General features: G+C 46.9%; 1 pseudogene; it reads left to right on the top strand.

Moving 5' to 3' along the window:
• The first annotated feature begins 3,058 nt into the window (after positions 1 to 3,058).
• LOC120684959 lies at positions 3,059 to 4,834 on the top strand (annotated as a pseudogene).
• Positions 4,835 to 16,307: the final 11,473 nt, after the last annotated feature.

Genomic DNA, 16,307 nt, shown 5'->3' with positions numbered 1-16,307 from the left:
GGCGGCCCAATCGTCAACCTCCTGCCGCCAACCATCTGACTTCTACACGAGAAGCATGTGAGAACCTCTCGCTTCATCAATTCCTAGTCATCTAATCTGACCATCCGCTGACGATGATGTGCCGTAGAATTAATCGCACGGTCTCTGTTTCTAACTTTCTAAATCTCATCCCTAAATTATATATAATGCACTAGGCCCTTGATTTAACTCTTACTGATTCCAAGAAACGTTTGACATGCATGAATGCAAGCTCCAGCATTTGCCTTTGGGAAGCAAACTTGTAGGTTTATGGGTGATTCTGTTCATACTTATTTTTAAGTCGATGCATCTCTGATTCTTCAGGGTATTTGGATGAAATGACTTGTTTCTGAACAAATAACCAATGGTCCCTGATGATTTATTTGGATAATCATTCATTGTCGATCCTCTATCCAATAACTATTTCGCAAAACATTTCTTTTCCTACTAAATACTACAAGCTTACAATATCCCTGGTTTACATTGGCTCCATGTAGTACTCTGAATATATACAGCTACACTGGATTAGTGTGCTGAAGTTGGATTCTGTATTTTTTCTATGAAGTCACCTGATACATCTGCATTGGTTTCCTTTCGTAATCAGAATTGAGAAATAATGTATTTAGAATTTCGCTGATCGCTGATTGTTTATTTAGTCAGAAACTTCTTTATTTTTCCATTAGCTTACTATCTTAACTACCTGCAACTCTTGACCATAAATGCAGCTAAGATTGGTCAGCGCGGATAACCCAGTAAGAAGGGGACACCTCTTACACACCGGAGCCTGAGATCAAGCCTGAGCCCTAGGAGAATATTGCAAAGGAGGCGAAGGAGCAAGAGCCGCAGCCAAAGTCCACCTAGCAGTAGCAGTAGCAGTAGCAGTAGCAGTAGCAGCTTGAGCCCAACTCCAAAATGTGCAAATGATGTCTGTACAAAAGAGCAGAGCCAAGAAGTGTCCCCCACAAGGAGCAAGAGCCCAATTCCTAGAAGGAGCATGAGAAAGATAAGGGTGCCAAAACATTTTTTTAAGTGGGCTGCATGGCATTTTTTAAGAGAGATACATTAGGAAAGGTGGGCTGCATGACAAACAAAAAAGAAATGATTGTTCGTACACATTTTCCGGTAAATGTTCAGTGATTTTAAGTGATCAATGTTACTGTGTGATAATTATGTAACATTTTTTTGTAGTGCCGCAAACAACCCCCTCACACGGTGGTATGGGGGTATTATGTTTGCCATTACATGAGGAAATTTGTGGAAGACCCAGCTTTTGAATCTAAGATTTTTCACTTTAACGTATCCTATCTTTTCAGTTCCGTTGAGCTAATCATAGAAAAAATGCAAGTACAGTCAGGATATACATTCTCGCCTCTCTGTTGAACAACTAGGTTGATTTATTGCAAGTGTAGCTAGATTGAAGTGATCTTCCAAAGAAGTAAGCCATCTTCTTTTTTTCCTGACACGAATCATATGATGCATAGATATACATGAACAATTAGGTTGATTTATTGCAAGTATCGCTAGATTGATTTAGATTCTAGGGGAGCTGTTTCCTTCCTCTATTGTGACTTGTGTCATCCATGTTGCCAATCGCATAGTAGGTACATGAATTAGTTTACATGTAGTTGATCATGGATATAGTAACACCAACTTGTGTTACTATAAGTAAATAAATGTGTTACTATGCCTCCTTGTAACACATCTGGTTAGTGTTCCTATATCCAATGTTACTACAGTCTCATCCATTGGAACATAAAACATGTGTTCTTCTACATCTCAAAAAGTGTTACTACTTTGTAACACAATTTATGGTCTATTGTTACACTTTTTAAGTGTTACAATAATTATGTTGTGTAACATATTTTTTTGCTATAGGAACACATCCGCATTGTGGTAATAACACTTTGTGAGAACATACTTCGGAATTTTTGGAACATATGATTTGTAACACATGTTATTATTATGTACTTCCATATATTTATTGACATGAAATTTATTGAGGGAGCATGGCACATTGCATAATTACACAATTTTGAATAATAACATGAAGTTTCACTGGTTGTAGGAAGAGAACAAACGTATTAGTTGTTCACATGATGACATAGTATATATGCCAATAGAGAGAACAATCTCTACTATTGGAAATGAAACAAAAATATAAATATATTGTGTTCACAAATTCAATTGCTTCGATATTTATCATTGTTTGCACGTAAACAATATACAAATTCACCCATTGATCATTTCAACCTGCATAGAGAAAGCTACAACATCAAGAAGTTTGACCAAATATCTTGGTATAAAATTATGCAGATTCAGTAGAACAATGAACACTTAATAGGTATATAAAGAAAGTAGTGAGACCCCAACTACAAATCATTGTTTGCCCCTTTATTTCCCTATTTTCCACTCGATACTTGATCTTCTAAACCTTAAATTCTTTAAATACCTGAAAAAATAAATCTCAATCAAAAACTGAAATAAATCGAAGTGAAAAGCATTGTATATGTATACGAAAGCTTGAGACACACATAAATTAATAAATAGGTTTCTAAGTTTGAGTTTAATCTCCCTAAAAACTGATGGTTTAAAACAACTAATTGAAGAAGTTTATCTTATTCATTTGATTTATTACAATAAATTGATAAAAACTACCTTTGTTAACATATGGAAACATATTTTGAATAGATGGCAACTGAATGATTAATAAAATCAGAAATAGATTCAGAAAGCAGTCACATGTCAATTATCTTGCTGTGAGTGCTTAATATGTCATTAAATTAAGGTCATATATATGATCATATTTTAGGAAAATCAGTAAAGCATATTGACAAAACGTACCAGTAATGCGCAACTGAACATGAAAGCAAGTAGGATAAACTAACTCTTCTATTTAACTCGACGAAGTAAGAACTTTTTGGTGTGAGTTGTTATGACCGGGCTGCACTACCCTAGGCGCAGGCCCATTAGTGGCTAATAAGCCCCTTAGCGCATTTCTAGCCACCCCTCATCCAATCGGTTCCTCCTCCTCCGTCTCTTCATGCAACAGCGCCACCACGGCTCCTCGCCACAGATCTTCCACCTTCAAGCCTCGCCCTCCTCTCTCCCACTAATACAATCTCAGGCCGACCAGAGGGAGGACACCGCTGCGTATCAACCTGATATCAGAGATGTCGATCCCTGCGCCTACCTCCACCACGCCGCCCCCACCTCCGTCCGCGTCTTCGGCCCAGGCGGCCAGTCTGGTGGCGTCCGCGGCGGTGGTACCGACCGCGCCCATCCTCTCCTTAGTGCTGCTGCCGCAACAGCCGCAGATGCCGCCGACGTCGTGTTCTCCCCGCAGCAGACAACGGCCGCCATTGTGGAGCTCAACAACAACATGGCCGAAATGTGGGTGATGATGCAGGCCCTGCTTCAGGGCCAGTACCAGCCGCCACTGCCGTCCTATGCTCCACCCGCTCCGCGGCCACCCCCTCCCTCCCAGCCACTAGGCCTCCCTGCCCTATGGGATGCCGCCCGGTTGGGGGGGACTCCTCTGCCACCGTGCCACCGGTGTCGATGGGGCTTCCAATCCACCTGTTGCGATTCCCAGCGTCCCCGTCTCCGCTCCCGGCTTGGGCCACAGGTTCCTCCGGGACGGTGTACACAGCGACCACAGTGACCTCATCATCGCCTTATGTCTAGCCCCCACCCTCCACTGGCACCATGCTCGGCCATGGTGGTCTAGTGGTGTCAAGGGTCCTGTATGGTGGGGTATATGGCACACTCTTTCCCGAGGCTAGTTTGTTGCCCCCGGTCTTCGGCGTTTCGGATGCTGAGGACACCACCATGGGTGCTGCACCGTTCGCCACACCCGTCACCGCGCCTCTGTGACTCCACAAGCTCGAGTTCATTACTTATGACGGTTCGATGGATCCCTTGAACTGGCTCACACACTTTGAGCAGTTTTCCCAGGGCCAACGAACACCAGCATCGGAGCGCACGTGGATGGCCTCCTATCACCTCACTAGAGCGGCCCAGATGTGGTACTACACCCTCAAGCAGGATGCGGGCATGCCACCTTGGGACCATTTCAAGGATTTGTGCCGCCTGCATTTTGGCCCCTCGATCCACGGCACCAGATTGGCGGACCTCGGCCGTTTACCATTCCACTCCACAGTCGACGAGTTTGTCGATCGCTTCCAGGCGGTCTTGGCGCACCCTTGGAACATATCGACGTAGCAGAAGGCCGACCTCTTTGTCGGGGGGCTCCACGACAACATTCATACCGATGTGCAGATGCGGGAGCCTCCAGACCTCCAGGCAGCGATGTACCTGGCACGCGCCTTCAAGCGTTGTGCGACGGCCTCGGCTACGCCTACACGTGCAACGCGGCCGCCAGCACGGCTGCCTCTTGCCGCACGTTCCCCAGGAGGGGGACGGTGCCCGCGGCCATGGCCACACCGACACCAGGGACTTCCGCAGCAATCTCCTCGACTCTAATGCGGCCATTTCCCCATCTGTCGCTCGTGGAGATGCTGGAGCGTCGCCGGCAGGGGTTCTGCTACAACTTCGATGAGCAGTACATGCGTGGGCACGTGTCCCCCACCTCTTCTTCCTCGACGTGGCCGACTACGTCGACGATGAGGGACCGGACAACGACACCGCGGCCGCGCCAGAGGCGCCCATTGAGCAGGCCGTTGCACAAGTTCTTGTTGTGTCCGTGTATGCTCTTGCAGGGATTCGGACCTACCACACAATGCTGCTACAAGTGGTGGTGAATGGAGAGCGCCTACTTGGCCTCCTCGACACAGGCTCTACACACACCTTCCTCTAGGGCGTAGTGATGCGCCGCTTGGGGCTCGCTCCGCATGGGGCAAACCAGCTCCGCGTCTCTATGGCGAGTGGTGAACGCGTGTCGTGCGAGGAGATCGCTAGTGATGTGCCCATCTCCATCGACAGCGAGTCCTTCTCCATCACCTGCGTCGGCCTTCCGCTCGGTTGCTTCGACTTCATCCTTGGCGTGGACTTCCATGGTGCCTTGGGGCCCTTGGTCTGGGACTTTGAGGGCCTCACTGTGTCCTTCCAGCATGGCGACCGATGCATCACGTGGCACTGTCGGTGCCCCGGGCACACCAACCAACCAGCAGGCGCTGGCTGCGGTCACCCCTGACCCGCAGCTTCCGCTGATGGATCAGCTTCTTCAACAACACGGCGCCATCTTCAATGAGCCGCGGGGTCTACCTCCCACGCGGCCTTATGATCACCACATACACCTTCTTCCAGGGACGACGCTAGTAGCTATGCACCCCTATCGGTACCCGCAGCTTCAGAAATACGAGCTGAGGGGCAATGTGCTGCTATGCTGGAGCAGGGCATCATCCGGCTGAGTACGTCCCCGTTTTCCACTCCAGTGCTCCTCGTCAAGAAGGCGGACACGTCGTGGTGCTTTTGCATTGACTACCGCGCCCTCGACGACAAGACCGCCAAGGATAAGTTCCCGATCCCGGTGGTGGATGAGCTTCTCGATGAGTTGCATTTGGCCTAGTTCTTCACTAAGCTCGACCCCCGTTCGGGCTGTCATCAGGTGCGCATGCACCCGGCGGACATCGAGAAGAACGCTTTCCGGACTCACCACGGCCACTTCTAGTTCTTGGTGATGCAGTTCGGGCTCTCCAATGCTCCAACTACCTTCCAGGCGCTCATGAACGATGTCCTCAGGCCCTTCATGTGTAGGATCGTGCTATTTTTCTTCGACGACATTCTGATCTACAGCTCATTGTGGTCCGAGCAACTCCAGCACTTGGATTAGTCCTTTGGAATTGAGTTCTTGAACCCCTACTTTACCTTCGCTTCATTCATACTTGAATTTCAGATTGCGCGCTTACACTTTCTTGCTTGTGTTCTTCAATTCGCTTGCTGGAAAAGCCTTCTTGGTGAGGTCAATCAAGTTGTGCTTGATTGATAACCAATGGAGCGGTGGTGTAACGGTTGAAGGCTTCGAATTCGTGTCTGATTAGAAGTCGGATCGCCAATGTCACGTACTCCACCAATCGAATTTACCCCTACCTCTCGGAAGATCCGGCCGCGTCTACATCAGGAAGTTCATTTGCGACTTTGGCTCTATCGTGGCGCCACTCACTCGTCCCCTTCACAAGGAGGCATTTGGCTAGACTGCGGACGTGGAGGCTGCCTTCGTTGTGCTCAAACAAGCTTTATCCGCAGCTCCTGTTTTGCAGATGCCGAATTTCGATCGCCAGTTTGTCATAGATTGCGACACGTCCGGTGCCGGTTGCAGTGCGGTTCTCCACCAAGGGGCGGGGCCCCTGGCCTTCTTTAGCCGCCCCTTTGCCACCCGCCATGTCAAGCTAGCGGCATACGAGTGCGAGCTGATCGGCTTGGTGCAAGCTGTTCGGCACTGGTGGTCATACCTGTGGGGGCGTCGTTTCCTCGTCTGCACCAACCATTACAGCCTGAAGTTTCTCCTGGACCAGTAGCTTTCCACAATTACCCAGCATCAGTGGATTAGCAAGCTGTTCGGGTTTGAATTCATGGTGGAGTTCCACCCTGGGCGCCAGAACACGGCGGCAGATGCGCTGTCCCGCCACGACGAGGACTCCAAGGTGGTGCTGGTCCTCTTGGGGCCGTCCTTCACGCTCTTCGACGACGTCCGGACGGCCACCGCCGATGACTCAAAGACGTGCGGAGGCCCCGTGGCAGGCTGTGGACGACTTCCTCCTCCGCAGCAACCGCGTCAACGTTCCCCACGCCGGGATCTGTGTCACCAGGTGGTGGCGTTGGCGCACACTGCGGAGCATGAGGGGATCCAAAAAACCCTTGTCCGCCTACGTGAGGACTTCTACATCCCGGGCGATAGGCGACTTGTACAAGACTTCGTCCATGCCTGTGATGTGTGCCAGCACAACAAGACGACGACGATGCAGCCGACCGGCCTCCTACAGCCCCTGGACGTGTCGTCCCAGGTGTGGGCGGACATCTCCATGGATTTTATTGAGGGGCTTGCCAAAGTGCACGGCAAGTCCGTCATCCTGACAGTGGTTGATTGGTTCTCCAAGTACGTGCACTTCATCACGCTCAGCCACCCGTACACCGCCGCCTTAGTTGTCCGCGCCTTCTTCAACGGGATTGTACAACTCCACGGGTTCCCCACCTCCATCATCAGCGACCGCGACCCGGTCTTCACTAGCAACCTGTGGCAAGATCTTTTTAAGCTTCCAGGTGTGAAGCTACGACTCAGCACAGCATTCCACCAACTGACTGACTGACAGTCTGAGGTCGTCAACAAGATTATCGCGATGTACCTTCATTGTGCGACGGGCGATCGACCGCGTTCGTGGATGGACTGGCACCCATGGACGGAGTACTACTACAACACCTCCTTTCACACGGCTCTCCGGGCGACGCCGTTTGAGGTGGTCTACGGCCGGGCGCCGCCCTCTGTTATTCCCCACCGGGAGGGCGCAGCTCAGGCGGAGCCGCGGACGCCATGCTTCGAGACCGCGACGCCTTCTTGGTGGAAGTCCGGGAACGTCTTCTCCAAGCAGAGCAGCACACTAAACGCCACTATGACGATGACCACCACGCGCTGGAGTTCAACGTGGGTGATTGGGTGCTTCTCCGCCTGCTCCATCACCCCACCCACGCTTTGGCGTCACCGTCCAAGGGGAAGCTGCGCCCTCGCTACGCCGAGCCGTTCCAGGTGCTCGAATGCATCGTGCAAATGGCGTATCGCCTTCAGCTGCCGCCCAATGGGCGCCTGCATGATGTCTTCCATGTCGGACTGTTGAAGCCGTACAAGGGAACTCCGTCTGCAGCTCTAGGGCCAGTGCCACCAGTGCAGGATGGGCGTCTGCTTCCTGCGCCGAAGCGTGTCCTGCGCGCCCAGCTCCGTCGGGGTGCCTGGCACCTCCTCGTCAAATGGCAGGGTCATCCAGAGGACGATGCGACATGGGAACCACTCCGCGACTTCAAGCTTCTCTACCCCGATGTCCAGCTCGAGGATGAGCTGTTTGCTGGGGCGGGAAGAGATGTTATGATTGGGCTGCACTACTCTAGGCGCAGCCCCCTTAGTGGCTAATAAGCCCCTTAGCGCATTTATTTATTTCCCTTATTTTCTAGAGAAAATATAAATACTTGTAAACATTGGAGATTAATCAAGCAAGAGCAATTATCTGCTTGACTTCCTACGGGAGCCGGGAGACCCCCAAACCCTAGCCACCATGGCTCATCGCTGCGTATCTTCCACCTTCAAGCCTCGCCCTCCTCTCTCCCACCGGAGGGAGGACACCGCTGCGTATCATGAGTCGACTCTGCTTCAAAAACCTGATGGACTGAAATATTATCATTGATAAATTTCCATATGAATTGTAACACAAGCCAGATGGAAATGTTAGGCACTTAGTCAGGGGATAATAAATCATGTGTACACATTGATGTGATGACCAAATAATGACTAGGGGCTGTGGGAAACTAGGTACTTCTTTTCATGTGCATAATGAATACTTTGTTATCAAGGTGAAGAACAAGATTTAAAAGTGTAGAAATATACCTAGGTAGCTGCAAAATAAACTTTAAGCAAAACAGAACTAAACAAACATCAAAACTTAAGGAGGGTCTTTCAGTTATGCAAACAGTTCACCTTTCATAAAAAAATTAAATTAAGTGCCAAGCAAAAATGGACAATAATTATCATAACTAATGTGAATACTTCATCATTGAAATGTAGCATTCATTAAAAAAATTGCATATGCGTTCTAGAATGGCACCAAATCCCAATTTCGAAATGCTGCTTTCATGCCCTGCTGCTGCCATCGGGAATAAAGGAATCCTGCAGAACTTGATTATTGTGTTGAGAAGAAATTTCAAAGTTGATTAGTTTCAACAAAGTATGAAAATGGATACATTGAGATATAGAGAGAACTTCTAATTTTTTATAGATGCAGACTCGAAGTCTTGTGCTGCGACTGCGAGCTCAGGTTGAGAGGACGGGCATTAAGATGCCGTAGTGCAGCAAACCGGTTGAAGGCTCAATCCACCAACTTCAGAGTTTAAATTATCCATGGATCGATACTGAAATTGTCTATAGCTACCACGTAAAAACAGATTGTCCTAAAGGGACCCCCAACAAACGCTAGATCAGAACTACCAGTATTGAATCTCACAAAAAGAACTACCACTATGAGAAACTCCAGAACACCGCAAATTTAAACTGCTGCCAAACACCTGACAAGATTTGTCCCTTAAATACCCAACCTAAACTAGCACTGAACGTGGAGAACTGGGAAGCAAATCGATTTATTAATTACCTATGCCAGATCACTGCCAGTTCACTATCCTGCCCCTTTTCTCACTTGCCTACCGCGCACCTCCCCGTGACTTAGCTGCAACTGTCCTACCATGATTGCTCTACCTCCTGTTCTGCAGAAACGATCTACAGCCTGCAACAACGGCATCTACAATCAACACCAATCTAGAGCATCAAGAATGATGGGGATTGATCTGGGACCAAGAATATCCACGGGAAATCAGCAACAAGAACGCAGAGGTTAATGTGAAGAGAGAGGGGCAATCAAGAATGCGATTTAGAGGTGCGGCGCGAGGGATTTGGCGCGGGTAATAGCTTTGGTGCAGGCATTGGGGCGGGATTTGGCGCGCGCTGGATTTGGAGGAGGGGAGTGAGTGGGAGGGGGAGCGCCTGGAGGTGCGGCGCGGCGAGCAGTGGGATCCAGCTGAGGGGCAGCTCGCTGGAGAATTTCGCGCGGTGAGAAACCTGGTCTAATTAGGCCTTTGTTACCACAACTCTAAGCCCATTAGGCCCAGGTGACACTATTTTTCCTTTAAACATGGATAGTTGTAAAAATGCTGCCATAAGCCTATATATGATTTAACGACACAACAAATGCTTATTAACACAATTGTATATGCTTATTAAAGTCTATGTACTTTATTGCATAAACCAGTTCCTATATTTCTTTCCTTCACTTTTCTGATTGGGATACGACTGCTAATTGGAAAAGTGCATTAGTCAGTCAACATAGGGTATGATAAAAAAAATTTATGACTCTTTAGCTCAGATCACCTAGGTGGGCTTAGCTACTTAGCTCAGCATGGTCACTACGATTATTAGGATCGGACCAAACCTGTGGTCCTAGTTGGCAAAAACTAGAACCAGAACCTCTAGTTATCGAAGGCTAAAATAAAGACGTGCAAGGGGTATTTGACTCCAATTAACGCAAACCTAACTACTTGTGACGTGTAGGGACAATGCAACAGGATCGAACCCTGCTAGTCCCGGACAGAGTTATTAGGACCATCCCAGATGGTCCAATCAGAAAAACTAAATCATAAGCCTTAGGCCAGTCTCGGTAGGGTGTCATTGCACAGTTATCAAGATTGTGAACTAGGTAACCGAACCGGATGAGTATTATGGTGATGACACTCCTCTCAGATCCTATGACACTCCTGAGGTTGGGTTATTCCTGAACCATTGCTGTCAATTGTGATGTTTATAGGGAGAAGTTAACTTACTCTGTTGTTGCTTCAAGCTAGTTAACTGAAAATTATTTAGCACTGTGCCAACTATATTAAGGTTGCAGCATTAATTTGGAACTCGATCATGCTGGTAGATTTTCAGGTGTATAAAACTTTCTTCGGATAATATATAACTGGCCTTCTTTGCTCAATTTGGAGAAGCTGATAACTATGATGCTCTAGTTTACTTGTCATTTCACATGCTTGCCATTTCTTACCATGTTGTACCTAACTACTAGCTCAGTGATTGCTAATTAAATTTTTTGCATGTTTGCCGTGCGAGACCCGCCCGAATCAAAATGCACTTGCTCAGTCTGAGCTCACCAAAATCATATGCGGACTGTGCTTCTCCCTAATGAGTCAGCTCATCAAGAAAATTGGCGAGTTTTATAATAATAGCTGAACATGATTTATTTTGGGTAGAGATTTGTTGTAACTTAAATGAGCAAATAGAACTTCTGTAACTATCTGAAATCTATCTGTAATATATTCTGCATCTGAAATGTGGTCATATATTTGTGTTGTATGTGTGCCAATTGCAAGTTAATCTTTATGTGTCTATGTGTGACAAATTGAAATAGCGCCTGGAATTTTTACAAGCAGTTGGTAGATTGGCAGACATAATACTATTTTTACTTATGGTTCATGTTGCAAACCTCAGGTATAGATAACATTTGTAACAGAGGTTCGTGTTGCAAACCTCAGATATAGATACCATTTATAATGGAGCTTGTAACGAACTGGGTTCCTGAAAGGAGAACCCGACTCTCTGTAGCATCATGATAGTACATGGATTAGTAGCTGTCACATACAGAACTTATTTCAATTACATATCATAGACATACTGTAGCGAAAATGGCATCTCATGCCATATTTCAATATAATGTTTTGGTGATCGATATAGACAACACAACACTTGGACTAATATGATTATTAAGATGACCATTCTCAGATTTTTAGGTTCAAGTGATGACAAAGAGAAGATAGGCGTAGCAAGGCCCGAAGTTCAAGTGATGTCCAAGTCAGAAAGATCAAAACAGAGACAATTTACTATCACCGGTTAAACCGACGATAAAATTGTACTCACCGGTGCAATGGGCTCAGTGGAGACCAAGTCAGCAGAGTGCAACGGTTGAACCGACGACGGGAAAAATGAAGGCATCGGTGCAATGGACCCAGAGGCTGAGGTAGAGATGGCAACGGGTACACACCCATCGGGTATTGGCCACCCATACCCGTACCCGCTAGAACTAAGTTTTACCCGTCGGGTTACCCGTACCCGTACACGGGTAGGAAAATGTTTCCATACCCGTACCCGGCGGGTAATTTATACCCAACGGGTAACCCATACCCAAAAAGCATACCCGAGAATTACATATAAATATCACATATTCATATGAAAAATAATTCATTTCAAACTAAAATTGGAGTGAGTGTGGAGTAGGATTTGAAGGAGAGTTCAACAATATATATACTAGGAGGGATTAATTGGATTTGGGCCAAATTCATGGGCCATATGGGCTAAAATGAGTTAGACAATTAAGATGGCTTATTTTTTTGTGCGGGTATTTCTTACCCGCGGGTAGGCGGGTATGGGTAGTATACATCCGTACCCGTACCCACCATACCCGATGGGTACAAGATTTTGCCCAATAATATACCCACGGGTAGAAAACTCATTCCATACCCATCTTCTTATACGGTAAAACCCGTCGGGTACTCGGGATTCGGGTACCCATTGCCATCTTGAGGCTGAGGCTAGGGTTTAGCACCAGTTAAACCGACGATGCTCAAAATTGAGCGTCGGTGCAGTTGTCCAGAGACTCCATTTTTTGGGAGTTTCTGAGCTTGCACTCACCGGTTAAACCGATGGTGATTTCAAGAGCGTCGGTCGATTGATCAAGTAGCCATTGGAAGACAGTAACGGCTAGAAGAAGGGAAAGTACACTCACCGGTTGATCCGGTGTTGACAAAACTGGAGCGTCGGTTTAACCGACGATAAGAATTTTTGTCAGCCTTTCCCAACGACTCTTTTGGGGTGTGTGGGCTATATATACCCCCAAGGCCGGGTCATTTGAGGTTGCTGGAGAGTGCTGGAGTTGCTGAAGCCTACTACACTTGAAGAACACCTCCAACCACCATAGAGCATCATTGTACATCATAGAGGCTTAAGCACACTTGTGAGAGTGCTTAATACTTGTAATAGGGATTAGTTCTTGCGAGAGCTCCCTTGAGAGAAGTCTTGCTGCGGCAAGCAATCATTGTACTCGTCGTGTGACCCTCCGACTTGGTGTGGAGTGGCAACGACACTTTGTGCGGGGAAGGAGACCCCTCTTGGTGAGAAGCTCCGATAGTGAAGATGGTGCCGTGGGTGACGCTTCAAGAGAGACGGTGGCGGTGGCCTTGTCTTGGTGACTTGGGGTCACTTAGCCTTTGCTTGCCGGGAGCCTTGGTGGCGAACGCAAGACGGTGATCAAGCGGAGAGACTCGGCATCACACTTGTTCGTGTTGGACAAGTGGCCGTGGACGTAGGGAGGGACTTGGTGTCCTAACCGACCCACGTTAAATCGTGTGTCTTGGTGTCTTCACGGGAGTTTTCATATTCTCTCCCTTACCTCTTTACTTACCGTATTACATTTCCGCATTTACTCTATCTTGCGTGCCTTTACTTTCCTAGTTAGTTTGATTAGGATTGGCTATAGGTTGCAAGTCTTTTAGGGGTAAGTAGAGAGTAGCATAGATAAACCTTAGTCATAACTAGCATGTGTAGGACGTGTTAGGTTTATCTCATGCAAATAGATTGAGCCCTAGGATAGAAAGCGATTAGCGACCCTATTCACCCCTCCCCCTCTAGGGTCGGACACCCCGGTGATCCTTACACATACTTCTCGATAACATCATTACAAGGATTTATTTTTACATAATCCAAAGGATTGTAGTACGAGTTTATGGATACAAGCCCCTTGGGCTAAAAAAACAATCAGAAAGCGGAAAGTGGTAGCTATGCTTCTAGACCATCCTTCAAGAACACTTCTCCACAGGCAAACTTGGATGTAGCAACCTTCCTTAACTTCCTTCATCATCGTCCAGCTTGATGTTTGAGTCGGATCCTGCATCTACCAAACTATCCCTAAGGATGGGATAGGTTCACGTCACCATCCAAAAACATAAGAAAAGTAGCCAAGGATAAGGCTGGGATTTTCCTATGCGCAGGTAGCACCACGAATATATCATCCGAACTTCCAGACACGGGCCGTTCCGGCACCCGGACTCCCAGTCTACTCATACCTCGAGCTAAGCATGACCCACCAAGGCAGTGTGAGAACTCCCACTCCTCGCACATCAACTGCTATCCAAGTAGGCAAGTGGACTAGAGGGAGGTAGAAGATAAGTAGCACTACTCTATGACATGAAACAGGATCAGAGTTGTACATGACTGAGTACGTGGATAACTTATAGTTTTCACCCTCCAGGGGTTGTACACCTATACCCACTTGCCTCGAGGATAGCCAGGAGCAACTCCGACTAACTCTGAGGCACCGGTCTACTATCACAAAACTAACGGCTATGGCCACCATCCTGCTTTCCTAGTTTTGGGCGCATCCTCCCGCGAGAGGTCACCCCGGGACTGTGAAGCCTCTCCCTGCTATGTCGGGTGACATGAGGACCAATACAACCCCTCTAACGCCTCCTCTAGTTCTCACTGATCTTGAAGGATTGGTTCCACGAAGGGAAACACTTGTACCCGCCACAGGTACTTGTAGGGCATGCCCAACTGTAACAGAACCGCCCGAATTATAAGTACACTAACTATCATCTTAAGAATTAATCAAGTTACCACGCACTTAAAATAGTGTAATCCGGCAGCCTATTGGGTTAAGGATCGAAAACACTGGAAGTCTCGCACTGGAAGTCTCGCACGAAGACGAGCACAGATGATTACAAGCAAACAAAAGTTTTCAGATTTAAATTACAAAGCAGAGCTTTACAAATTAAATTTAAGAAGATTATCAGAGTTCAACAAGTGGCGGAATTTAAATAAAAGCTCAATTTAAATAAAAGCTCAGTTTGAAAACAATGTTATCTACGAAGTCGGAAGAATGTCACATCGAGCCCACCGACATGAATTCTGATTAGCTTCAACCAGCAGCAGCTACCTGAAAACAGGGTAACAACAAACCCTGAGTATACTAATACTCAGCAAGACTTACCCGACTAGTGGTATATACTTAGCCGACTCCTAGACATTCAAGGCTGTTTGGCTCTGGAGTTATTTTGCTGAAAAGCTACTAATAGTGGATCCTTACTTCTAGTATTTTAGCTCAAGTTTATTATACAAATACCAACTAGGTTTGCACCAACATCTATAACAAGCATGGTGGATCACATTAAGCCTCTAACCATAACATCATCATATTCATCTCATCATCGTTCCCCTTCTCATTCCAATTCTTACTACGATGTGACAAAGAGATCAAGGCTCTCATATCCGCGAGTCACGGCGAATCGATCCGATTTAACCTTGCAAGGTGGACCTAACCCACACGACACATGCAAGCCACACTGGACCACACATGTCAACTGTTCCCAGCCTTACCACAACATCTGAACCATGCCTGCCAAAACCCGGGTGAAGGGCCCCTCACGGCGAACTCCCAGAGAACCCGGAGGCGACATACTATCCAACACCAGCCATCATGCCACGCCCAGAGTAGCAGGTCACAATTCAAACTATCATTGTAAATCAGGTCTACAGCATACCAGTTTCGACAACCTCCTACTTTCAATATGTGGTTAGTACTGTTCAATCCTCGATCAACACTGCCAACAATGGTACGGTCCTTAACCGACATAGGCGGAGTCTTACTTTCCATCCACTTCATATCCATAACCGAATTCATCTCCACCTGGTCTCCATTTTTCTTTCATCATTGATTCATTCTCTAGGAATTTTTCCAAGTAACAAGACCTATATCTCGTGAGTGGCAGGAATCACTCGACTTCTACCGAGTTCCTACTTAGCAAAGCATTTCTAACGTCAACTGTATACTAGTAGAGACTCATAGGTACCTAGGGAGAAACATGCATACTAGGATTTTATACAACTCCTAGAACGTAAATGCACAATACTTAAATAATAACATTGAATACTAAAATTAAGAGTTATTCTCCGGGGCTTGCCTAGGATTTGACACAAAGTTAGTTAGTTAGCTTGCAGTCCTGCACCGGCTTGACATTATCTCTAGTCCAAGCATGCATCCCAGACAGTCCTTCCATCTTCTGGATGCGTCCGCCATTCACCATCCTGTGGTTCGATCCCGCCATCACGTGCTTTATGTCCATGCGGTGTACATCTAGCGTACCTAAATGAGATGCAAATAATGCTGATGTATGAATACATGGAAGTGCAATAGGCAATCCATCAAAAAGGGAGACATGCACATGGTCACGATGGCAAGAGCGTGAGCATGATGCAATGCAATGCGATTAACAAAAACAACATGGTTGGAAAATTATTTACCGAGCAAACACAACAAACAAATTCATAATGACAACTGTTCGGGGCTGCAATATGAGAGTTCATTTAATTTATTTTAGCCTGAAGAGTTTCCAACAAAAAGTGTTACTAACCTGATTAGGAAGACTAAACATAAGTCTAGAGCAAAAAGAACTAAGCTCTGGAATTTATTTACTAACCAGCAAACATAACCATGAGAGCACACTAAGACCATTTAGCTTAACAAGCCAATCTAAGCAAG

The sequence above is a fragment of the Panicum virgatum genome, chromosome 8N (assembly GCF_016808335.1).
Source record: "Panicum virgatum strain AP13 chromosome 8N, P.virgatum_v5, whole genome shotgun sequence".
Taxonomy (NCBI): domain Eukaryota; kingdom Viridiplantae; phylum Streptophyta; class Magnoliopsida; order Poales; family Poaceae; genus Panicum; species Panicum virgatum.
This window is presented reverse-complemented; position numbering and strand designations above follow the sequence as displayed.